Source organism: Larus michahellis, chromosome W (genome assembly GCF_964199755.1).
Source record: "Larus michahellis chromosome W, bLarMic1.1, whole genome shotgun sequence".
NCBI classification, from domain to species: Eukaryota; Metazoa; Chordata; class Aves; order Charadriiformes; family Laridae; genus Larus; species Larus michahellis.
Genome location: NC_133929.1, coordinates 7,464,441 through 7,490,997, shown reverse-complemented (window position 1 = coordinate 7,490,997; position 26,557 = coordinate 7,464,441). Strand labels below are relative to the sequence as shown.

The 26,557-nt window shown below is 42.3% G+C and overlaps 1 protein-coding gene across 17 annotated transcripts in view; it reads right to left on the bottom strand.

Annotated features, from left to right (window-relative positions):
- The window catches only part of LOC141735462 (phosphatidylinositol 3-kinase regulatory subunit alpha-like), a 72,521-nt gene that overhangs the window by 40,018 nt on the left and 5,946 nt on the right, over nucleotides 1-26,557 (bottom strand). For 3 of the 17 annotated variants that reach the window (XM_074568300.1, XM_074568312.1, XM_074568296.1), the window contains exons 2-3: nucleotides 17,753-17,849; nucleotides 16,530-17,295 (exon numbers count right to left, since the gene is read on the bottom strand). The exons of 7 other annotated variants lie outside the window; for them this stretch is intronic. The gene's annotated coding sequence lies outside the window, so the exon portion shown is untranslated. Of the gene's footprint in view, nucleotides 1-3,843; nucleotides 3,941-16,529; nucleotides 17,696-17,752; nucleotides 17,850-26,557 lie in introns of those variants that run through there. 7 more of the 17 variants (XM_074568314.1, XM_074568307.1, XM_074568298.1 and 4 more) reach the window with 4 other exon arrangements.

Genomic DNA, 26,557 nt, shown 5'->3' with positions numbered 1-26,557 from the left:
CAGGGGTATTCCATCCCATCTGCCCCATGCTCAGTATAAAAGATGAGGGATCAAAGGGGCAACTCTTTCTTCAATGGCCGATGTCCGAGGAGGACCCTGTCTGTTCATCTGCCTTTGATCCCGATCCCTGCATTCCTGAATCCAGATCTGGAATCCAGCTCCCATCCATTGCTGAGTCCAGTCTGGGACTTCCCCAGTCCCTGCTGGTGACATCATCCTGGGAGCTTAATATGGTTTTGTATATACTGTATCTATTTCATTATTCCCTTTTTATTTTATTAATAATATTTCATTAAAGTAGTTTAGTTCCTTCTAAACTCATAAATCTCTCTATCTCTCCTCCTCCTCTCTGTGTGTGAGAGGTGGGGGGAGAGCATTTGTCGCCACCATTGGCTAGTTTTGCTAAAACCGCGACACTCTGCACAGCAAATCTATGTTGACTTCTCATTCTGATATATTTCACACTATCAAGCTGCTATACAAAAAGGATATAATGGAATATGAAGTACATAATGTATGAAATCAAAGACCTCTTTTCCATAAACCACTGTTTGTTCACACTTCACTGCTGAAGTAACTTTAATTTAGACCTTAGCAGTTAAAGCCATGAATGAATTTCACTGACCTTTACAAAGCAGTCAGGGTCTCAACTGGCTGGCTAACTGCAACTGGACAAAGAACTGTGTAGTGTCTAGCACACTGTGTTACAGAAATTCATATAACTCAAAATCTGTTCATAGGAAGTGTTAAAAAAGAATTGAAAATAACAACAAAGATGGCATTAATGAAAAGCTATCATGAAAAACTGGCTCTTTTTACATCACCATCTGCAAGCCAAAGATTAACTGACATCATGGTACGGAGATATGGAACAGGATTTCAGTCTGCACTGGGAGTACTCATTTGCAAAGAGGCTAAAAGCAACAGGCAAATCTTCTCTTTTAGGAAACCCAAGCTTAATTCTAAGCACTTCAAGTCAGAGGAAACCTTTTGCAACCTCCATGCAACTGTACAGTGTTAAAGAGTTTCTCTCAGGGTCTAAACCAAAGAAAAATGTGTCCCTCTTGAAAATAAGCAATATGTTGTCAAAGAGTGAAGATGAGCAGAAGAGGTTGAAATAACCACAAAAATATTTTCTAAGTTACCTTGGAAAGCCTAAATTGGAGAAAAAAAGCGCATCTGTTTAAGGACTGACATGTGATTTTTAACTCAGAATGAAAGCTGCTGTTCCAGGGAAGAAGCCAGGGAGGCAGATCTTTTTATGTCCTCTACAAAGACTCAGAGGTGAACAAGGAGCTTTGCTTTTAATAAGTACATCTGCCAACTTAAACACCAGTTTTATAAGGCAATCAAATAATGAAACACACATGTATGTACTCGCACATAATCCGTCAAATGCCTCTCTAGCCTACTACAAATGATTTTTGCAATTTAGGGTTTTCATAGGAGCATGCATTCATACACTTGGTTTTCAAAGAACAAATGCCATGGTTCTTCCGAGTCCTGTGTCTTGTTTGTACATACAAACCCAATGACCCTTACAAGTATCTTACAAGTAAATGAGTTACTCATTGGTATTATAAAACTAAAATCAGGTTTCAAGGACTGTGATTTACTGCGTAACTTGTCACCATTTCCAAAAAATCCTGCACTGTTTCTGTGAATCACAACTTCGATACAGTGAAAAAAAACAAAATTAATAGAGATTCATCATAAAAACTGCTGTGGTTTGGGCTGGGCTGGCCACTAAATGAAAAAGCAAAAAGGTACTTAAAATGTGTATGCCCGTGATATGCATATTTCTATTACAAGATATGCTTTACATGTACAACAAAGCACCAAAATCTTGAAACTTTAAATTCTCAGAATTGGGAAACAAGTGAGATGACACTAAATTATGTCAACACATCTGTTCAATCCATGCACTCCCATTTGAATATTTCTTTTGCTTTTGATGCTTATATTTGGATCCCAGCTGGTGAATTTGGATGATGCAGGCAGAGGTATGCCAGAAAGATTTGTTCTGAAAGGAATCATCTCAGACACCTGGTACTCAGTAACTGAAGCCAGCCACACAGTGAGAAGATGGTACTCGCTCCTTGTGACAAATAAAGCCTTACACCATCAAACTTAATGCAGTTCTGGTTCTAGTTATCTCAATGAACATTTAAGTATTAGAGTTAAGAATTCTGTCCCCAGATTCAGATTTTTGAAACATTCTTCCACGTGACCTCCCTATTATGAAGGGATTAATCTTAAAATCTTAATCTTAAAATGGTAGGTGGTTTGTTTTTTTCTTTTAATTGTCTTTTGGGGCTACCTCATTCCTCACAGGAATCATGATGCTGCCTTTGCTCACAGCAATGTCCTGAAAATGACTTAATATTTGTGAAGCTCTATGAAGCTGTTATCAGCATCACTGGAAAAAACCCAAAAGGCAATGAAGAAATCTGTTTCCAAAGAAGAGCCTGAAATGCTGTGAAGGTGGCTTAAGACCACAAACTAAGCAACCAGAATGAAGCAATTCTCATTCAGTGAAGACCTCAACAATGAACAAAGCAAGGATGAACAGGAATATATTCTAAATTATACTCAAACATCTGTATAGATTTGACTCCGAAGTACCCAAAATAACTTCTTTCAAAATATCAAAGGGATGACATTTTCTGACATTTCTCTCAAGGAAAAGGCTATATTGCAAAAAGTGTAATAAATATGAAACAAATAATGAAAGACCATATTACAGTAAGAGGCACAAAGCAACCAAGCCTGGTCAACCAAGAACATCCCATTTTAGAGGAGCTCTCAAAGGGCACCAACCCCTTGCAGAAGACCCATGCATCATCCTGCACAGACAGCACTGAAGCCTGCACTCATTGGAGACAGGAAGATCACATGAACAGAACATACCTCACTGCATCCCACAGTACCCTGGTGCCTCATAGCCCTTTACAGACCAAAGCAGGTCAGGTGCTCCTCAAGCATGTGCCAGTCAACTAGGATGAAAGCGGGAAATTATGGAGGGCTTTGCCATTTCCTCTGTCTCTCCTCACCTGTGCCAAGCAGCTGTGTCTCAGCAAGGAGACAATTCAAGGCTAAATTCATAAACACAACAGACATTTTTGCTTCTCCATCCAAGCACAGCACATGAAAAATTGTGAACATGCAGTCATGGGGTTAAACACCATGTGAAAGTAGGAAAAGGACGACAAAACTTTGCCCTTAACTGCTTATTTCTGGAATGTTTCTGAATACAAAGATAACAAAAACAGACACAGCTGTACAGCCTTATCTATCACTGCACATAATTAGTTGCTTCTTTCATTAATTCCCTAATTTAGGCACTTTGGTCTACCTCCAGCCAAAAACAGCTTAGGAAGAGGGCTCAGAAACAAAAAGGTAACCTCACAAACTAAAAGCTCTCCCCTTGAGGCAGACTGCTGGAGAAACAATAACATGCTTTGAAACATGGGTCTGCAGTGTTTCCTACCATTTAAAAGATTCTTTGCCAAGAATAATCCTCCATGCTCATCAACTACCTACAAAATCTTGTCCAAGTCAGATAAGGCAATCTAGGAAGAAATCAGTGACAGCACTTGTGTTTTTTCTCCTACCACAAACAAACAAAAAAATAATAATTCACTGTTATATCTGTAAACAAGACATACAAAACTCATGCAGCCATGCCTCCTGGGAGGTACATTCCCTCCTCGGACTACAGATCTCACATTGTGTTAATCTCCCTTCCTAGCCTGTGAGCAGGAGGCTCTGAGCACTCCCGTGCTGTACATCTGACAAATCCAATCACACAGAAGAGAAAGGTGTAACTCAGGGGTCTCTTACCTGCTCTATCTGATGTGTTCACTGGACTTCTGTTTGACTTCTGGCCAATATCTTTACATTCTTAAGCGTGCATGTTCTTTAGAAGGAAGCATCAAAACTTTAAAGGAAAGCAGAGTTTGCTTTAAGTCTGGTTTTCCAACACACAGTAACTCAATTTAAAATTAAAAAAAAAAAAGAAAAGGGCCTAGTCTAGGCCTTGCTTATTTACTGAAAAAAATACAATAGCTGCTTCAAGAACTTCTGGAAGCTGGGTGGAGCCCAGAGCAGAAATAGTCCAGAGCTGGACCAGATAGACCAGAAGTAACTGCCCTTCCTTCAGCAGGTCTGCTTTCTGCAGGAGCATCTTCCCATCCTGGACACTACTGAGTGATCTGCCAGCAGAGATGGAAACTGGCATGTTCAGACCTGCCAAGGGTAGATCTCACTTCTTGCCCTCAACATTTACAGTCTCTAGTGGAGAAACTAATCTCAGACACTAATATTTGGGAAACACTCTAACACAGCAAGTGATGCCAAGCATATACAAACAGCTCCAGTGGATTATACAAGCAAATTGTCTGACAGCTAACTGAACTGTAAAAGACCTTTTTCATCATTCATGCCATAGTTTACACAGTAGTTTTGAAGTACAAGACAGTCTTAAAAGATATTTTTAAAGTGTACAAGCCATATGCAACTACATCGTTCCCCAGCTCAGGGCAGTAGTGTGTTTTTGAAAGTCTTGATTATAGATCTTTATTATCTGAAAAGCTGTAACCCTAAATATTCTTTTTAATGATGTCTTACATGAAAACTGTTTTATAAAATGGATCGATATGTGAAAATAAAGAATAGTGTTTGGGTGCTACTCTTCTGGACTGTTGCATACAGCATTCATAAAAGACTGAACAAAAAGTAGTCAAGTTAGTACAAAAAGTTACACCTGATAACACTTTACCAAAAGACTTCAGGCAATGTCCAATGATGCATGCATTTCTAATAACAAAGTGCAAAAAATGTAATACATAACAAAAAAGCAAAAAAAACCCCTCTACTATTAATGAACACACAAAATAGGATTGTATTTTAGACATATATTTTGCTGAAAGCATGAATAGAAGTTAGCAAGTATTAACCACAGATTCCCAAACTTTGCCAGGAAACTCATCTTAAGTGGATAGAAACTCTTCCTTTAGCCCTTTTGAGAGTTCAAATAACTCCAAGGATAAAGGAAGGAGTAAGCCCCTTTGAAATTTTGTACAGAAAACCGTACTCAACCAATCATTTAACTACAGAGGGAAATCAGATGCATATAAAGGGACAAGCTGTGATTAAAGAATATTTAATCTCTCTCTCCCAAAGTTTATCCTCCTTACACAGGTATTTGAACCAGAAGACTGCTCTTCCTTTGGACACCCCAGTGCATCCGTTCCAACCAGGAGACACAATTTATATAAAAATCTGGAAAGATGAGCTGCTGAAGGAAAAGTGAAAAGGACCCTATACTGTGCTGTTAAAGACTTATACTGCCATCAAGGTAGAAGGAATTAACTCCTGGATTCATTGTACTAGGGTGAAGAAAGCACCAATCACGGAAATGAATCACTGCAAATCTGAAGAGATAGAATCCTTAAGACTGAAATTTTCTAAAATTTAAAGAGTTGTACTTGGGAAAATAGCTGCTTATTAATTGGGGTTTTTTTAACTATTTGGCTTATGTTACCTTTGACTGCTATTTTTATAAAAAAAACTTTTTCAAAAAGCGTGTGTAAAAGAAACAGGAAGAGTCAAAAATGAAGGTCAGGATGATGTTGCTGATGCTGATTTATCAAAACAAACATATCTGTAATAATAATCCAGTCATTTGGGAAAATCCACAATGTGAGTCAAATTACAGCATGTCTGCCTTTACCAAAGACAGTGGCCTCTCCTTTGGATTGGTGAATTTTAACCCTTGATTTGAATTGAACTTTTGATACCATGTTAACAAATGGAACCGGAATATTAAGATTTAATTTAAAAAAAGGAAAAGATATTTGGATTAGGGAAATGGAAGATTCTGGGTGTAATAAGTAACTAAAGGTGATTTGCTGATCGAACAAGTTAAGCAAGAGGAACGAACCCATTGTGGCAGTCTTGAGAACTCCCTGTTTAACCAGAAGAGACATGTCCACAATGTTATCTTGCTACACCAACATGGGAACTCCTGTTTGACAAAAAGCTTAACCACAATGTTATCGGAATGTATTGTTTGAGCTGATTCTGTGACCGACATTTTATCTAAACTACCTCAAGCAAGAAGCTACAGAGGGGCGTACCGACCTCCATGAAGATAAAAAGAGCTGCTCAGCTTGCTTGAATTTGCAAGCCTTTGGTGGAGCTGCGACTCCCCGGCCGCCCAGCGCTGCTTTTGCCTTCCTACCTCAATAAATATTTATTGAATCTATTTCGGACTCGATTTATTTTAAATTCAACTATAACATGGGGAATGATTCTAAAGACTGGGGTTAGCATGTTAATGAGACCCAGCAACTTGGACTGATTAAGAAACGTAACCATGTGATCGATTCCCTTGGGGAATGCAGTTCACTTCAGTCTGGAAGACTGTAGAACAAGGAGAATAGCATTATATGCAACCTACTCCTTGGTGTATTGATTGAACAGGGAATCAGTCAAAAGAGAAAATAAGAAAAATTAATTTACCTTCTAATTTGATGGACAATAGGAAAGAAATCCTTTATGTTAACAATTGGAATTGTACACAAATTTATAACTGTTCAACTAATACACTCGAGCTGCAAAGTCTATTGCAAAACCTAATCATTTTTTTGAACATAGTGATTTTTGTTTCTATTTTGTTTGGATGTCTTAAGAGTATCATTACCAGATGTCGTGGTTTAGCCTCAGACGGCAACAAAGAACCACGTGCTGCTCGCTCGCGCCTTCCCAATACAGGAAGAATCAGAAGAAAAAGGCAAAACTCGTGGGTTGAGACAAAGGCAGTTTAACAGAACAGCAAAGGGAACAAGGGAACAACAATAACACGGACAGAGGAATATACAAACACAATTACAGAACCGCCGCTCACCAACCGGACCCGGGACGCCCCAGCCCCCTCCAAGCAGCGACTCCCTGCCCCCTCCCCTGGCAGCTCAGGATGGGCACGGCTCACATGGCAGGGAATACTGAATGGGAGCACCTGGCTAAACCGGTTTCAGAACACAAAAGGTGAGATGCAGGGAGTTGTCATTTGACTCAGCTCCATCTCGCCTTGGCAGATGCTTATTGATCCCTATCTATGCAGAGATAACTTGGGGGGAGCTGTGGAAATGGCTCAGCCCGGGGTAACTTTACTAACATTATCGGATGTGACTTCAATTATTCAGCTCCTGTTACATCTTTTCAATTGCTACAATCTAATTATACATTGATTCGAGATTTGTTGCCTACCCCCATCGGAATGAATCTCTCACTGGTGAAGAAGTTACTACAACACGATGAATTGAAGCGACTGTTGAAAGAGGCCCAAGAAAACGGACAGAGAACTTTGATTACCGTCCATCATGATGTTGAAGAAATACACCAAGTGCTGGAAAGAGTCAAGAGAGACGGAGGACATGGATGGGGAGATACTCTTTTTGGATGGTCACCGACAGTTACAGGACTTTATAACAAGATGCTCCATCCTGTTGTCGTTTTACTAATACTCATTGTTTTGTGCTTCGCTTTGACAATTGTTTTGTATGTTAGACTTTGGATTATGATGAAGAGTTTAACTCATTTGATCACTCCACGAGATGTATTTGCACTTGATATCCCTCACCACAAGAACACATGTGATCTTTCCTATCAGTATTGAGTATCGTGGAGCTTGAGTGACGGTAGTCACGGGGTGGATTATGTGGAATAAATACTAAATTGGCTAAAAATACAAAAGAACAGCATTGTTCACACATTAAGGAAAAGTATAAAATCAAGAGGCTTCTGAGGTAGAAAATAGCCGCAGCTGGCATGAAGGACACAACATCTGTGGTTCCCTGATAAGCTACATGAGGTACGGGACGGGATGCAATTATTCCGTGGCTTTACCTTATGATGTATAGCGGATACAGGAATGGGATGATACCATGAAACAGATAAGCTGCCAATTAGCTGCCCGCTAGATGCTCAGAGCCAACATTTTGTCAAATTTTGATGAAATGCTGTCCTTTGTGCGAACTTTGCTCATTATAATGTCATTATAATACCAAAACACACCTCCATCCCGAAGGCTACCCGCCTCCAAGGTGCGACCACTCCTTCTTGAGTCTGCGCCCTGAATTTCTCGTGAACTATACCTTTAATTGTGAAGCGAGAGAAATTTACACCAATCATGATAAAAGTATGTATGACTAAAGTCACTCAAACTCCACCTTGAAGATAACAAATAGTATAAAAATAGCCCAAGAGAGGGGGGATACCCAGGGAAGACACCATCATAAAGAATTACATCACTGACTTCTGGGATCAGTCGACGGGCTGAGCCTCTCTTCCCCCCCATAGGGACGCCTTTGGGTAAGACTTAGATTATACCGAGTGCTTCCTCGGGAAACTTAGAAATTTCTCTAGAGACTCTCTTTTCTACATTTAGAGCCAGGCTGTATCGTTTATAACTTTGTTGCACGTTTTGTATATGTAACAATACTTTCATTTGCACGTGCTTTGCAGACAGTGTATTTATCACCGGCAATCCTAAGAACCTATATATCTGTTGTTTAAATAAACTGCACTTCTTTAAGTAGCTAGTCGTTTTGGTTTCTCACTGAACGCAACCAAAGACTCGAGAGTGGCCGTGCTAGTTCATGAGCACGACTAGACTGAAGGTGCAGTCCACTATTAGTGTATCCAAATCGTAACAGTTTAATACATATTAAACGCGATTGGACTGATAGTGCTGAATTGGGCATCACTCAGAATTTAAACCTAGCCGCACCTAGCCTCCCACCTCGGTGAGGAGTGTTAGAACGCAAGGGGGTTTATCTTCTGCTAAAACCGCTTTGCCCCTTTTCACGCAACAGAGTCTGGTGGGACTTGCTGCATGCACTGGCCACACGTGCAGCGACTCTAGCCTGTACTTTTCTACTCAGTCCAGTGCAGGAGAGTCTGGTGGGACTTGCTGCATGCACTGGCCATGCATGGAGCAACTCTAGCCTGTACTTCTCCACTCAATCCAGTGCAGGATATAGGGGGGCTGTCTCAGGTCAGAGAGGGGGAGAGAGACATGAGCGCACTTTGAAGATACAGGGGATGCCCTGAAACACTGTGTCTGCCCCCGCCCCCCCCATAAGTTCTATGTTCATTAACCCCAACAGCTCAGAAGGCATTACAGCATGTTGCAAGATAAGATATAGTCTACTACTGCTGCAAGACGCACTGAACACCTTCCTACAAGAATTTCAACCTTACGCCCTGATAGGACAGTGGGATGACGCTCTCGCAAAGAGCCTGACTGCATTAGAGTGGGTATTTTTGCCACATACCTTTTCAAAAGCAGTAACTATGATGATTGAAATGTTACCGCGATTGTTTTTCCAGGGTCGTTTGTGCTGTCAGCAGCTTTCTGGAATGGATCCAAGCCACATACATGTCCCCATCAAAAAGGACGACCTTGACCCTTGGTTATCACAAAGTCTTAACCTACAAATTGCCTTAGTACATTATATTGGGCAAATAAATTATTCTTTCCCCTGGCACAGACTATTACAGTCACTTTCACAAATTCCTTTACAGCCGCGCATCCTGCTAGCACCAAAGCCTCTTGATGGCACCCATACGGTGTTTTTAGATGGTTCAGGGACACAGTAAAGGCTTTTGACTTATTTCAACAGGAACTGTTAAATGTAGTGGCAGACTCTCAATATGTTACTGGTATTGTTCAAAGACTTGAAGGAGCATTTATAAAACAAGTAGAGAACCAATTGTTATTTAATCTCTTACTGCAATTAATGTTGCTTTTGTGAAAAAGACAGTTTCCTTATTTTATTGTCCACATACGCTCTCATGTTTTAAATTTTCTAAGCATGTCTTCTTTGTCATCCACAGCAGTAGATCGACATTTCGTAAGAACTGTTGAATGGCCTGAACAACCGAAGGTGTATTATAAGCACCTTAAATCGGGGTGCATGCTAACCACAGATAATACTGCAACAAATTGAAGTTGTGAGCAAGACAATTCTGTAATGATTTGTACTTCTCATCCGTATGTTTGCTTCGGCTCAAAATGCAAGTATACAAGAATGTAATCAATCTTATTGTGTAAATGTAACGCGAGTAAGGTATAAAACGGCAGTAATATGGATAGGGGATTGGCAAAATGCATTAAAAACACGTCTTTCTCTGTATTGTGATTGGGAGTACAACTCTGGAAGACTTTGTGTTACATCTCTCCCCTGGAATGCGTCGCTACATGGCTGGGAAATGGTTAAACACCATCTCCAAGGTGCTTTTGACATGTCATTGCAACAAAATATTCGTCCTTTACATGATCAGCTAAAAGCTCAAATACTAAAGATTCAAGACTTAATGAACCACAATGTATTTGAAATATTACAAAAGGATTTCTCGTGGGTAAATCCAAAGAAATTGGCTTTCTGGGCTAAATTTAGGAATCTGGGTATTTATTGCCTTAGCAGGGTTCTTTTTGATTCTGTTTTTAATTGTGTTTAGTATATAACCTGCTAAGAGCGTCACGACGAGTAGAAGCACAAGTCATGGCGACCTTGTTAATAAATGGTCTGGTGCTAAACAAAAAAGGGGGAGATGTGGCAGATCTACGAGCAGAGGCCTGCGTACGGCCAAGGACACAGTGAGCAGAGCACACAGTAACCACAGAGCCAAGAGAACAGTTCATACCTTCACTCCATCCTGTGACGACCATAGAACATTCCCGAATCTCGGACAAAGAATAGGGCTAAGTATTCTCCCTTCACTAGGAACAGCAGCAGCATTAATTATGCTGAATAAAATAGGGTGTTGGCTGGCTAAACAGACCAATGCCACGTCATTAGCATTAAGTGGGTTATTAGCAGATGTAGACTCTATTCGGCATGCTACACTTCAAAATAGAGCTGTCGTTGATTTTTTGCCTTTAGCGCAAGGCCACGGGTGTGAAGATTTTGAAGGTATGTGTTGTATGAATCTTTCTGACCACTCTGAGTCTATCCATAAAAGTATCCAGCAATTGAAAAAAGGGTTTAATCAGCTACAGATTGACAATGAATGGGACTGGCTAAACAACCTGCTGCGCAGTTGGGGTATTTCTGGATGGCTATCATCAATTGTAAAAACTGGATTGTTGTTGCTATTCTTTGTGTGTGCCTTAATGCTTATTGTGCCCTGTATCTTAGGCTGCCTACAGAAAATAATGCAAAGAATGATTAATCAAGCTTTTGTAGTAGAAAAACAAAAAGGGGGAATTGTGGGAATAGAGAGCAGCATAGGTCTGTTTGACCTTGATGAGATAAAGCTGTGTCCTTGAGAGAGGGCTTGAGAGAACAGGAAAACAAGTAAGAATTAGCAAGAAACAGGACGTGAGAATGAAGTTGCTGCTCCTCGTGAACAGACAGCAGAAACCAATCGGAAGAAGTAGAGAAGCGCGTGGCAGTCGACCTTCAACCTATCAGCAGGACACAACTTGCGCGGGGAGAGCGTGTATAGCTATAAAGCCTGTCAGATTGTTGCAATAAAGGTCTTTGGTCTGTACCCTGCCAGAGTCCGTGAATCCATGCTCCACAATAGATGATGAATGTTTTCTGCCCAACTGAGGCTCCAGGCTCGCTGCATTCCATTCACTCTTACGTCCCCTACTTTACAAATGTAAATAATTTTCAGAAACACAATCTCTCTACTGGCTTTATAGCAAAATTAAAGTAATAAATCCTACAGCATATTCAGTTCAAGCATGCACAAACGGTTTTCTGCTCTCCATCAGTTTGGGTCTTTGTCAGACATTGCATAATCTGGTCTTTGAAAGAAAAGAATTTCCAAATGTTCTGTGTCATTATCTTTGTCTAATTTGCTGATCTGTATCCGTTCTAAGAGACACGTAAAGAAAATTTTGTTTTAGGGTATTTTGTTTGTTTGGGGGGGAGGGGGTGTTGAGGGTTTTGTTTTTTGTTTGTTTGTGGGGTTTTTTAAGAGGTCTAAGTTATAGTTTCATTATGAGAAGGAAGATCTTTGGATTTTTAGGCTCTAAACCAGCTGAAATGGTACAAAGTACCAACATACACAATCCTTTTAAGTTAAACAGGAAGTTGCAGGAAGCTCCAAAACATTCAGATTATTCACGTAAAGTTCTGGTCTGCCTTCTGTAATCTGACCTTCATTTCAAAATGGGAATTTCACATTCCAAGTTAAATCAGAAAGTATTTCTGTGTCAATCACTCAAAGCTTTATGCTCCAAAGTCTTCTTAAGGCCAGCCTTCACAAACCAGGTAGAAAAACAATACTGTATGAACCAACTCTAAAAGCATGCAGCTGCATGAGCTGAATCAAAGTTCACAAAACTCAGCTGGACTTGGGACACTTTTCATTTTCAAAAGGAGTTGGGCGAGACAGGGCTAAGTGAGAGGAACCAGCCCTACATAGCTCCAATTTAAAAAAGAAAGCATTTCAAGACACACACAGAAAATTCATATCAAGTCTTTACAGCTTCACGTAAACTTTAGATGTCTAGTGGAGGGCATAAAGATGACCCTGTGCTGGTTCTCCACTGTTGCAAGGGCCTTGACCCCTCCAGGGGCAGCCAGTCACCCTTGCTTGGTGAAGTAACCTGGGGAAAAAAAAGCTGGTTAATATTCAAGGATCACCTCCTCCAAGCTCAGGAACGATGCATCCCAACTAAGAGGAAGTCAGGCCAAAATGTCAGGAGGCCTGCATGGATGAACAAGGAGCTCCTGGACAAGCTCAAACAGAAAAAGGAAGCCTACAGAGGGTGGAGGCAAGGACGGGTAGCCTGGGAAAAAATGTCCAAGCAGCCAGGGATCAGGTTAGGAAAGCTAAAGCCCAGATAGAATTAAATCTGGCCAGGGACATCAAGGGCAACAAGAAAAGCTTCTATAGGTATGTCGGTAACAAAAAGAACACTAGGGAAAATCTGGGCCCTCTCCGGAAGGAAACAGGAAACCTGGTCAACCAGGATATGGAGAAGGCTGAGGTGCTGAATGACTTTTTCGCCTCAGTCTTCACTGGCAAGGGCTCTAACCACACCACCCAAGTTGCAGAAGACAAAGGCAGGGGCTGTGAGAATGAAGAACTGCCCACTGTAGGTGAAGATCAAATATGAGACCATCTAAGGAATCTCAAGGTACACAAGTCCATGGGACCTGATGAAATTGGCAGATGAAGTTGCTAAGCCGCTTTCTATTATATTTGAGAAGTTGTAACAGTCTGGTGAAGTTCCCACTGACTGGAAAAGGGGAAACATAACCCCCATTTTCAAAAAGGGAAAAAAGGAAGACCCAGGGAACTACAGGCCAGTCAGTCTCACCTCTGTGCCTGGCAAGATCATGGAGCAGATCCTCCTGGAAACTCTGCTAAGGCACATGGAAAATAAGGAGGTGATCCATGACAGCCAACATGGCTTCACCAAAGGCAAATCATGCCTGACAAATTTGGTGACCTTCTATGACGGGGTTACAGCATTGGTAGACAAGGGGAGAGCAACTGACATCATCTACCTGGACTCGTGCAAAGCATTTGACACTGTCCCGCGCGACATCCCTGTCTAAATTGGAGAGACGTGGATTTGATGGATGGACCACTCAGAGGATAAGGAATTGGCTGGATGGCTGCACTCAAAAAGTTGCGGTCAATGGCTCACTATCGAAGCGGCAAGCAGTGATGAGTGGCGTTCCTCAGGAGTCAGTACAGGGACCAGTGCTGTTTAACAAAGTCCTGGTTTGAGTGACACAGGATTAATTTCTCTTTCAGTAATTTTACTTTACTCTCTCTCTCTAGGGAAAACTGCATTTTTAGACTCTAGTGTCTGAATTTGTGAAAATATTTACTTTATAGCTGGCTACGGTATGCACATTTCAAGGTCTCAGTATTTTCAAGCTAGCCAGGTGTGGGGACAACAAGGAGCGAGACCTGGGCACTTGACCCCACCTGGCCAATAGAATTATTTCATACCACGAACATCACATTCAATGTAAATTAGAAAGTCTGACAAAGAGTTTTTTCTTCTCTATGATGGATGTGATCCTGAGAACTTCTTGCCCTGGTGCTTCACCCCTGAAACCTTCCCTTCCTCCCAAAGCCATAGTGCTCGCAGTGTCCAACATTTGCTGTCCACTGCTAGGAGTGCACAGCTTCCTACTGATATAATTGGCTGAGTATAGTCCTCATATATTCTATATTGGTATCAGGATCAATATTGGTTCTTCAGTATTATTTATGTTAATTATTCAGTCTTATCCTATTAAATCTATTTATATTTCAACACTCGTGTTTCCTTGTTTTTCCCCAATTCCCCTTCCCGGGTGGGGAGGCGTCATCGGGTGATAGAATAATTGTCTAAACAACAATAAATTGTTGTGGGTTCTTCAAATCATAACATCTTTGTCAGTGACATGGACAGTGGGATTGAGTGCACCCTCAGCAAGTTTGCCGATGAAACCAAACTGTGTGGTGCAGTTGACACACTGGAGGGAAGGCATGCCATCCAGAGGGACCTGGACAGGCTTGAGGTGGGCACATGCAAACATCATGAAGTTCAACCAGGCCAAGTGCAAGGTCCTGCATGTGGGTCACAGCAATCCCATGCACAAATACAGGTTGGGCAGAAAATGGCTTGAGAGCAGCCCTGAGGAGAAGGACTTGGGGGCGCTGGTGGATGAGAAGCTCAACAGGAGCCATCAATGTGCACTTGCAGCCCAGAAAGCCAACCATATCCTGGGCTGCATCAAAAGAACCGTGGCCAGCAGGTCGAGGGAGGTGATTTTGCCCCTCTCCTCCTCTCTCATGAGACCCCACCTCACCACAGCATGCATAAATGAAGAATCAGATTTTCTTTCTACCCTCTGCCTCTTAAAAATGACCTACCAGTGTTGACGTGCCTACCCAAAGAGCCACGTTTATTCCGCAGTTACATATGATGGAGACAACCATCTCTGCAGGTAGGCTAAGAAAAAAGCCAACGTTACCTGATCAGCACGCATTAATATCCAAATCAAGGAATTATCAAAGAGTAGTGTTTCCTTTCAAAAGCAAATACCCTGTTTTCAGAATTAATCTAATGACAAACACTGAGACTTGAATGACTAGAGGCTGAAGAGTTTGAGGACTTAAGAAATAGGGACAGTATAACCTAAAATGCCACTACACCCCCCATCTGCCTCCACCTTCATTCTAACAACAATATATACCTAGATATTACATACTTGCAAGTAATTTTTGAGTGCTTAAAGATATCACTATGTAAAACAGGTCAGGTCTACTCTTTATTAAGCCCCCACCAATCTAGAAATGCTTCTGACAGGTTTCCACTTGGTTGCCACATACAATTTTCTACATTTTCATTCTTAACTTCTTTGATTATCAGCACAGCAGAATATAAACTCTTAGGCAAAGTGGGATGGAAACTGATAAACGGATACCACAACTTCACAAGTGATGCTGCAAACATTTCTATGGAGGCAGAGGGTGATGATACTATCTAGGACTACGGTATCACTTTGAGAATCAGGATCACATACTACAACTTGTATTTCCTACGGCTAGAAATACTGAGAATTTAAGAAGTATTAGATGTTGAAGCAGTATAAGCCATTCTAGATTTGAGAAATGAAAGACCAATGCAAAATCTATCCTAAGATGGACTTGGCTTGTTGATATGTAAAACCCAAATATCTGAATGTTAGTAGGTAAAGCAGACAAATCACTTTGAGGAAGGTTTGTTTTTGCTTTTTTTGGGGGGGGAGATGGGGGCGGTGTTTATAACCTAAAGCTTTTCCAATTCTTAAGACTCTTTCTTCTATTAACAGAAGAGTTCTGATCAAAATCTGAGTTCTGTCCAACATACTGTTGCAAATGTAGGGTAGAAAGCAATAAATATCTTCCTTTGTTTATATAAGTGCTATTTTTTTCTACCGCATGCCCTACCCCAAAATAAAGTTAAATCTGAATTTCTCTATTATCATTCCATTGTTCATTTTTAAATGCCTGCTCTTACTTTTAATGCCACATGCAAACCTCCATAACAAAGTATATCTTTTTTTGCTGTTAGCCAGATATTTATGATAGGAACATACTGCTTATTTGGAATCTGTATTGTCGGATTCACCAAGTTTCTCAACAGTGAGTTTGATGAACCACAGAGGGAAACACTTCCATCAGCTTCTTAGAAACCTAAAATAAATGCTACCCTGCTCATTCTCCATTTAAGTCTTGACCGTTGGGAATTATAAGCATACTTTCCAACCTGTGAGATGTACCTCACAGTAAGGCATCACAGAGACCAGTAACTGAGACAAAGCACATGAAATCACAACGTATATTAGCTAAATATTATGAAGTAGAAACAATTCTTAAGTGACTGAAATGAGACATGCACTAAAAAAGCTGACCAGCATGTATTATAAACATAAACGTATGGTCATGCAAGTCTATGAAACAAAAATACCTGAAAAATGTGGGGGACACACAAGTCTTCTGAGAACAGTACTAACCCTGTTGCTCTCTCTCTGATTCAACTTTTGCAGGACTTGGTGCTACAGGAAGGGGTCGAAGAGGATGAGGCATTGGAGTTGAGGGAGATATTTTTTTTTCTTCCAATGTACTCTACATAAGTTCCTGGGAAATACCCCCTCTCCCCTGTGGTTTCATTAAAACCATTTAACCAACCAATTTCCGCAGGCTTTGCTTCTTCCCCGTCACTGAATCCGAGTGCTAGTAAGGTACCTTTATTCACAGTTAATGTATCTCCTAAGTGCAAGTCAATGTCGTCTTCTCGCTCTTTTTCGTAGTCATATAAAGGTCTGTATTGATATCCTTCAGCACTCATCTTGGCAAACACTTTAATGTTCAAAAGTGTTATTAAACAGTATCAAAATGCAATCGTCCAGTTATATTTTTATGTACAGATAAATTCAAGCTATATTAAATGGGATAATAAAAATGTCAATAGCAACGTCTAAGTAATAAAATCCACCAGAGAATCAAAAAACACCAGGATCTGTCATTTCACTGCTGATGTTTTTTACTGATGTATTTATTCCGAGTCAATGATTGTTGCAGAAGAATGTGTTCCGCTGCTTCTACATCTAGCAATATTCTTCCAATTAGTTCCTTTTCTGAGCTTGCTGGCACTTCTGAATCTCCATACTCAAGTTCAGCTGATTCTTATAGCTGGTCATACCTTCTTCAGAGGTACTTGCCATAGATTGCCCACATACCTTAAATATTCTGCCACAGAACTCTGCATACATGCTCTTCCTGGAAAGAGAAAACTGATGAAGTAGTTTCAAATTCTCTTGATGCTTGTGAACTTGGGATTTTACTTATGACTTAAGCTTTCTGCAACCCTGGCAGAGGTCATGTGTCTCACGAAAGGGCCCTAAATAACAATTAAAAAAAGCAACCTCACAAAAAAAAAATAAATCTGTCAGCTAATGCTTGTGTTTTTATAAAAGATACATGTCTAATTACTTGAACTGAATTTGCATCCCTACAGTATGAGGCATGCTGCTATACATTCCCTACTTCCTTCTCTGTGGCTTAGGGCTACTGAAGTGACAGGGCTAAGCCCTCAAGGTATCCCTGTTGTGCAGTACCTAACCTGGCAGCAAGATTTTACATGCTATCTCCCTGAAGACACACAGCCGCAACCCTTCCCCTCAAGAGGTCTGTCAGGACAGAGGAGGAGCTCACTGTAATTAGTGCTGACACTCACCATTGGAGTATTCAATCACCTGTTGTTTATGCAGAGGGTGAGGATGGGCAACAATCTCCAGCCCAAAACATATTGGAGGGAGGAGTCTTTTCATAATCTGCAGGAGAACCAAAAAGTCCAAAATGCTTTTACTTGACAGGTACCATATTTCTGTTTTCTTTAAAAGAGGGGCTTCCCCGCTCCCCCATCTTCCAGATGTTTATTAATGTGTTTATGGTATAATATTAGAAAAACAATCAGTAACTGAAACAAGCATATCCAGACCACCTAAGCGGCACTAGTAGGAGAAAAACATCAGGTTATATGATTAAATTACGCTAAAGGCAAGAGACTACAGGCCTAAAAATTTGACTCAAGGTTGCCTGACAATAAAGTAAAAAGGAAAAAATATGATTAAAAAAATCAATTTAGAAAACAGTAGCTTAAAGACATATAGAACAGTGAAAGTTTTCTAAATATTATTTCAGCTGTTACTCATTGTCATCTACTTAAAAAGACAAGCACAGTCATAATTTGAAATGCTACACTGGAAACCAGAAAGTGCTAACTACTCAGAGTTGCATTGAAACTCCTAAACAACAGCTGAATAAAAGACCTGAGGGAGCTATGTAATACCAGGAGGTAAAATATTGACTGCATACTTAGTGCCACAGAAAGCTGAATTTTTTGAGCAACACTCCCTTTTACATTGTGAAAAGACACCAGTAGACAGGGCTGGAACAAGAAACCTTTGACAGCTCTTTTCCACATCATTTTCTCTAATGTCTCAGTCATCAAGTCCTTGGAATGTGACTAACTGAAAAGCTAAAAAGCATTTATAAGAATGCATATATGGGCTTCCTTTTCCAGTGGATGGCCCTGATCCCTAATTTGTACGTGGCTCCTCTTCAGTCCATCAGCTCTAAATATAATTCCCTAACAGAACACAGAAGAAAATCTTGCAAGTTCTTCAAGAACTTCCTTATCATCCATTGCAATCAGTTTTTCTGTAGGAAAGAATTATCTGAGCCTGAATTAGACTTCTAATTTTAAAAAAAGCCTACACACAAGTATTTATTTTAATAACTTTCAAATCTATCTACATGGATTAGACATCCAGCTCCCAGCAAAACATCACAGACTTTGCAATTAACACAAAGAGAGTTTCACTGATATTTTATTTTGCCTCTTCTACCAGAAGAAAGTGCACAGACAAGGGGGGGGGGGGAACAAAAATCTGAATCACAAGTATCGATTAAATTTCACATAGCAAGAGAACAAAATGTACTTACACACCTTAGATCTAAATGTTGGAGCTAATCTAAATGTTTCCAATCAAAACCAACTATACACAGCAAAACCTGCAAGAAAAATACCACTTCGACTACATTAAATATTCCAAAATATTTATTTTCTTTTTAAGAAAGGTTCAACAAGTGCTCTGCTATAAATACTAATTTCACTCCTACTGCCTACAGGCATTTTGGCAGTCAACCAAGAGAGTCTTCTAAACACTGTATAATTTAACTGACTTGACCTACTCTGAACTTTTATCATCAAAAGTATCATAGCAACTTTATGGCCAGATATTTAAAATGAATACTTGTGTCTCTTACATCTGGTCTGACAATACAGAACTGGAAATCTTGCAGTAACAAAATGGCAACAAGTTCCTGACTGGTGCAGCAGGTGCACCTTCCCAGCAACTCCCCCACCTTCCAAGGTACCCTTGCAAAATAGGTACGAGGCTCTGCATGCAGAACCAAACAATGACAAGGACGATGATTTGATTACGTGGAGGTGTCGCCGAGGTTAAGTCAAACTACACCCCGCATCAAAACCTCTTCAGTAAAGAAAAAAAGACGGGTCATTGTTGTAGGTGAAACCCTCCTGAAGGGAGCAGAAGGCCCAATATGCAGACTAGACCCACTTCTCCGTGAAGTCTGATGCCTCCCTGGGGCCCGGGTTAAAGATATAAAAAGAAAGTTTCCTTCCCTGGTATGGCCCTTGGATTATTATCCATTACTGATTTTTCAGGTAGACAGCAATTCAGTGGCAACAAGAAGCCCGAGGGTGATCAAGAGAGACTTCCGGGCCTTGGGACAACTGGTTAAGGGATCAGGAGCACAAGTAGTGTTCTCCCCTATCCCTCCAGTGACAGGGAATGATGAGGGAAGAAACAGGAAGAACCAAAAGATCAATACCTGGCTCCGAGCCTGGTGTCAGTGGCAAGACTATGGGTTTTTTGATCATAGAATCATCTAAGTTGGAAGGGACCTTTCAGATCACTTAGTCCAACCATCAACCTAACACTGCCAAAACCACCACTAAACCATGTCCCTAAATACCATGTCTACACGTCTTTTAAATACCTCCAGGGATGGTGACTCAACCGCTTCCCTGGGCAGCCTGTTCCAATGCTTGACAACCCTTTCAGTGAAGAATTTTTTCCTAATATCCATCCATCCTAAACCTCCCCTGGCTCAATTTGAAGCCATATCCTCTTGTTCTATCACCTGTTACTTGGAGAAGAGACCAAGCCACACCTCTCTACAACCTCCTCTCAAGTAGTTGTAGAGAATGATAAGGTCTTCCCTCAGCCTCCTCTTCTCCAGGCTAAACAAGCCCAGTTCTCTCAGCTGCTCCTCATAAGACTTGGCTCTAGACCCCTCACCAGCTCCGTTGCCCTTCTCTGGACACACTCCAGCGCCTCAATGTCTTTCACCTCAATGTCTGTGTCCAAAACTGGACACAGTACTTGAGGTGGGGCCTCACCAATGCTGAGTACAGCAGGACGATCATTTCCCTAGTCCTACTCACCGCACTATTCCTGATACAGGCCAAGGATGCTGTTGGCCTTCTTGGCCACCTGGGCACACTGCTGGCTCATATTCAGCCAGCAGTCGACCAACACCCCCAGGTCCTTTTCTGCCAGGCAGCTTTCCAGCCACTCTTCCCCAAGCCTATAGCGCTGCATTGGGTTGTTGTAACCCAAATGCAGGACCCGGCACTTGGCCTTATTAAACCTCATACAGTTGGCCTCAGCCCATCGATCCAGCCTGTCCAGGTCCCTCTGTAGAGCCTTCCTACCCTCAAGCTGATCAACACTCCTGCTAGACTTGGTGTCATCTGCAAACTTGCTGAGGGTGCACTCAATCCCCTCATCCAGATCATTGACAAAGATATTAAAGAGAATGGGCCTCAATATTGAGCCCTGGGGAACACCACTTGTGACTGGCCACCAACTGGATTTAACTCCATTCACCACCACTCTCTGGGCCTGCCCATCCAGACGTTTTTTTACCCAGCGAAGAGTATGCCTGTCCAAGCCATGGGCAGCCAGTTTCTCCAGGAGAATGCTATGACAAACAATGTCAAAAGCTTTACTAAAGTCTAGGTAGACAACATCCACAGCCTTTCCTTCATCCACTACGTGGATCACCTAGTCATAGAAGGAGATCAGGTTCATCAGGCAGGACCTGCCTTTCATGAACCCATGCTGACTGGGCCTGATCACCTGGTTGTCCTTCATGTGCCACATAATGGCACTCAGGATGATCTGTTCCATGACCTTCCCAGGCACCGAGGTCAGACTGACAGGCCTGTAGTTCCCCAGATCATCCTTCCGGCCCTTCTTGTGGATGGGCATCACATTTGCTAACCTCCAGTCAACTGGGATCTCCCCAGTTATCCAGGACTGGTTATAAATGATGGAGAGTGGCTTGGTGAGCACTTCCACCAGCTCCCTCAGTACCCTTTGGTGGATCCCATCCGGCCCCATAGACTTGTGTATGTCTAGGTGTTGGAGCAGGTCCCTCACCATCTCTGTGAAAGACTGGAGCTTTGAAATAATTGTCTCAAAGCTTGCTTAAGCTTCTGCAAATTGATGGCAGGCCTGCAGACTGATAAGAAGCTTGCTTGTATCTATTTAGCACCTTCTGCAGACCATCCTCTTGCTTGCCAGTCACCACACAAGATTGCCATCAGCTGAGGAGGGTGTGTTGCTCCCCCCAGCTGGAAAGGGTGTAGGCCTCTGGCTATCAGAGTGGCCAGACCCTGCCTAGCCCGGGGCCCACCTGAGCCTCTGTTGTTAACTCCAAAATTGCTGAAGCACAATGACTGTGCCAAGCACTGCCCAAGCAGCAAGGGGGCAGGAAAAGCTTATACAGCAACTGTTTAAAATGACGATTAGTTGGGCAAAGGCCACCATCACACTGACTGGTCAAGCTATGGACTGACCTGGGCTACCTAGACTATAACTGGCATGGCGACCCACCACAATTTGGAAATTGGGACCAAGACCCCCACCACCATCAACCACGGATCAATGGGATGCTGCTGAACTTCCGGAGGACCGCTGAGACGTCATCGGGCCTGTGGTGGTGACTATACTCTTGCTACGCTCTGTAATACTGCTTCTCTTTTCTGCCTTTACTCTATCGCTTGTCTTAGTGACTTTTGCTGAGGAATAACAATAAACCTATAAATCCGCAGTGAGCAGCATCTGACCTTGTTTGCGTCTTAATCTCACACTTGGAATCATTGCGAATCTCTCCCGGGCCTGATGTAATTAGACCAGGACCTAACAATCTCCCTTTGGATTATGGGGGCTTCATTCTGCTCCCCGCCCCTATCTACTAGCTCAGGGGTCTGGGTACTCAGGGAACAACTGGTCCTACTACTAAAGACTGAGGCAAAGAAGGCATTAAGTACCTCACCCTTTTCCTCATACTTGGTCACTACGTTTCCCCACACATCTAATAAAGGATGGAGACGATCCTTAGTTCTCCCTTTTATTACTAATGTATTTATAGAAACATTTTTGTATTGTCCTTAACATCCGAAGCCAGGTTAAGTTCTAGTTGGGCTTTGGCCTTTCTGATTTTCTTCCTACATAGCCTTACAACATCTTTGTAGTCTTCCTGAGTGGCCTGCCTTTTCTTCCAAAAGCCATAAACTCTCCTTTTATCCCTGAGTTGCAGCCATAGCGCTCTGTTCAGCCTGGCTGGTCTTTTTCCCCGATGGCTCATTTTTTTGTCACATGGGGATGGCCTGCTCCTGCACCTTTAAGACAGCCTTCTTGAAGAATGACCAGGGTTCCTGGACTCCTTTGCCCTTCAGGACTGCATCTCAATGGACTCTGTCAACCAGTCTATTAAACAGGCCAAAGTATGCCCTCCGGAAGTCCAAGGTAGCAGTTCTACTATCCACCCTCCTTGCTTCTCCAAGAATCAAAAAATCTATTGTTTTATGATCGCTGTGCCCAAGACAGCCTCTAACCATCACACCACCCACAAGCCCTTCTCTGTTCACAAAGAACAGGTCCATCAGGGGTGCCTTCCCTAGTTGGCTCCCTCATCAGTTGTGTCAGGAAGTTATCCTTGACACACTCCAGGAATCTCCTCGATTGTTTCCTCTCTGATGTATTGTATTTCCAGCAGACACCTGGTAAGTTGAAGTCCCCTGCAAGGAAAAGGGCTAGCGATTGTGAGACTTCTTCTAGATGCTTATAGAATATGTTATCTGTCTCTTCATCCTGGTTGGGCAGAGTCTATAACAGACGCCCACCATGATATAGAATCATAGAATGTTTTAGGTTGGAAGAGACCCTAAGAGATCATCTAGTTACAGACCCCTGCAATGGGCCAGGATGCCTCCCATTAGACCGGGTTGCTCAAAGCTCCATCCAGTTCAGTCTTGAATACCTCCAGGGATGGGGCATCCACAACTTCTCTGGGTAACCTGTTCCAGTGTGTTGTGGTTTGGGCCGAACTGGCCCCTGAAACAAATGACAGATGCTTTCTGACCTCTCCATAGTCGCAGAGGCAAAACCACAGGATATCTTGGAGCGGGTTCTGTTTCTCTTGAGCCGGTCTCATAGGAGAGCATCTTTTCCTAACGGCTTCAACATGGGTCCGTGCAGGGGAAGAGTGGGATTCTTCCTCCATCCCGGATAGTTTATCAAACCGTTTCTCATTTTTCATAGGCATTTTCTTGGTTTTTCTCAGCCATTTTTTCCACAGCTGCCACAGTGAGGAGACAAGAGAGACTGTCTTCATACTGTCGGACCCTGTTAGCCACTTCATTTACAGTTGGTGTATCGGCATCAGATCCTCCCCAGACCATTGTTGACAATGTGTGGGAATAATTTGATGGTGCACTCTGCACAAACTTCTGCAGCATAGGTTGTTTGCATGGCATTTCATCAGGTTCTACATTCACTTGCCAGTCACCATAAATCACCTCTCACACAGACAGTTCCCTCAGGTACTTGATACCTCTTTCCATGCTGGTCCATTTGCTTGGATGGCATTCAATATCATCCTTAAAGGGATACCTGCCCTTTACGGCTGACACCAGTCGCCTCCAGAGACTGAGAGTGTTTATCTTTTTCCCTAGTCGCTTTATCAATCCCTCCATCTTTGGCCAGGTTTCCCAACTGCCTAGCTTCTCTGCCTTCTAAGTCTATGGTATCAGCTCCATTGTCCCAGCATCGGAGCAACCAGGAGATAAGCGTCTCCCCTTCACGACACCTAAAGTCCTTCCTCATATTTTGCAAGTCATTCATAGAGAAGGATTTAATGATTATCTTTGCATCCGAGTCCCCCTCCTGCGTTGACGCTGCTTGAGAAGGACCCTCTCCTGGCTCTGCTTTAGCAGGACCCTTTCCTTTATCTGCATTAAAAGGACCCTCTCCTGGATCTTCATCAGAAGAACTCTCTCCCACGCTCTCTGGCTTGAGCTGGTCTTTGTTGTAAGGGGCAGGGGAAAGATCTGATCTCCTTTTCTGCTTCCTGGTCACCAGGGCAACTTGTACTGGTTCTGATGGAACTTGAGTAGCAGCGGTACTCATTGTCAAAGCAGCTGAAGTAGTGATATTAGGAAAATTTTTTACACTGAAAGGGTTGTCAAGCATTGGAACAGGCTGCCCAGGGAAGTGGTTGAGTCGCCATCCCTGGAGGTATTTAAAAAGACGGGTAGACATGGTACTTAGGGACATGGTTTAGTGGTGGTTTTGGCAGTGTTAGGTTGATGGTTGGACTAAGTGATCTGAAAGGTCCCTTCCAACCTAGGCGATTCTATGATTCTGTTCTATGACAGCGCTCGTTGTCGAGGCTGGAGTGGCCTGTGCTGGCAGTGGAGTATCTCGTAGGATTTAAGTAGCAGCAGCATATGTCACACAATACCCACTCCTGCACTGTTTTTAAATAAAAAAATCACCCCTGCAACACATTCAGGAAAACCGACATGATTTTAATAAAGTGACATTCATTTTTTAAACAGTCCAAAAGGTTCTCATCCCCTAGCTCTCATGGTGTCAATTTGGCATAAGCATTAAAAGACAAAGTAAACTTTCCTCAGATAAAATCAAAAGTGTAATTAAGTAATAGAATCCATTATGTGATGCCCGAGATATGCTGGTGAAACTGTTATCCAAGTAATCATATTATACATCAATAAAGTTACTGAACAGAAACTTGGTTCTGTTTTACCTCAAACCAGGACACAGTGTCTCACCACCCTCATAGTGAAAAATTTCTTCCTGGTATCTAATCTAAATCTCCCCTCTTCCAGTTTGAAGCCATTACCTCTCATCCTATCCCTACATGCCCTTGTAAAAAGTCCCTCCGCAGCTTTCCTGTAGGCCCCCTTCAGATATTGGAAGGCTGCTATAAGGTCTCCCCCGAGCCTTTTCTCTTTCAGGTGGAACACCCCAAACTCTTTCAGCTTGTGTTCATAGGAGAGGTGTTCCAGGCCTCTGAGCATCTTCATGGCCCTCCTCTGCACCTACTCCAACAAGTCCCAGATGAGAGTGCCTTGTTGGCCTTCCCCCTGATTCTTACCCATAAACACTCAACCCTATTGTCACCATCATTAAGTTCTAGACATTCATAACACTCCCTAACATACAGGGCCACTCCACTGCCTCTCCTTCCTTGCCTATCCCTTCTGAAGAGTTTATAGCCATCCATTGCAGCACTCCAGTCACACGAGTCATCCCACCACGTTTCTGCGATGTCAGCTACATCATAGTTTTCCTCCTGCACAATGGCTTCCAGCTCCTCCTGTTTGTTGCCCATGCTGTGTGCGTTAGTGTAGAGGCACTTCAGTTGGGCTATTAGTCCTGCCACCTTTTTGCTGGGAGAAGCCCTAATTCCTACCGGACCATTCCCAGGCATGGCCGTAGTTTCTAACCCATCAACAACCCTCACATCTTTGCTGCCGCATGGATCTCCATCCCTTACCTTCACTGAGACAGCAGACCAAAGGACCTCACTAGCATACCATCCCACAAACGTTGGCACGCCACCCCCAGGCTTGTCTCTAGAGAGCCTGATTTCATCCCCTTCCCCCTTCAAATCTAGTTTAAAGCACTTTCAATGAGCCCCGTCAACTCCCGCGCCAAGATTCTTTTCCCCCTTTGAGACAGGTGTAATGCAAGGCATACTGTACCGCTTGCCATAATTCATTGTATGTCTATTATTAAGTACCGCTTGCCATAATTTGTTGCATACCTGTTGCTAATTAACGCAATGCATACCTTACCGCTTGCCATAATTTGCTATATACCTAACCGATTATCGTGGACCTAGTTAAGACCTAGTTACTAACCTAATAAATGTTTGTATACGGACCTTGAGATTTGTCTCACCTTAGTCTGAGTCGCTGGGAATTTATAAATCTGAGTCACTTACCCCCCCGCTTTCTGAGTGGGACATGACAATGAGGAAACAAACATGAAATGATCTGGTACAAGCCAGTAACCCATGATCAGAAACAGATGGGATTGTTGTAGTAAAATTGATATTAACTAGAAAAATGAAG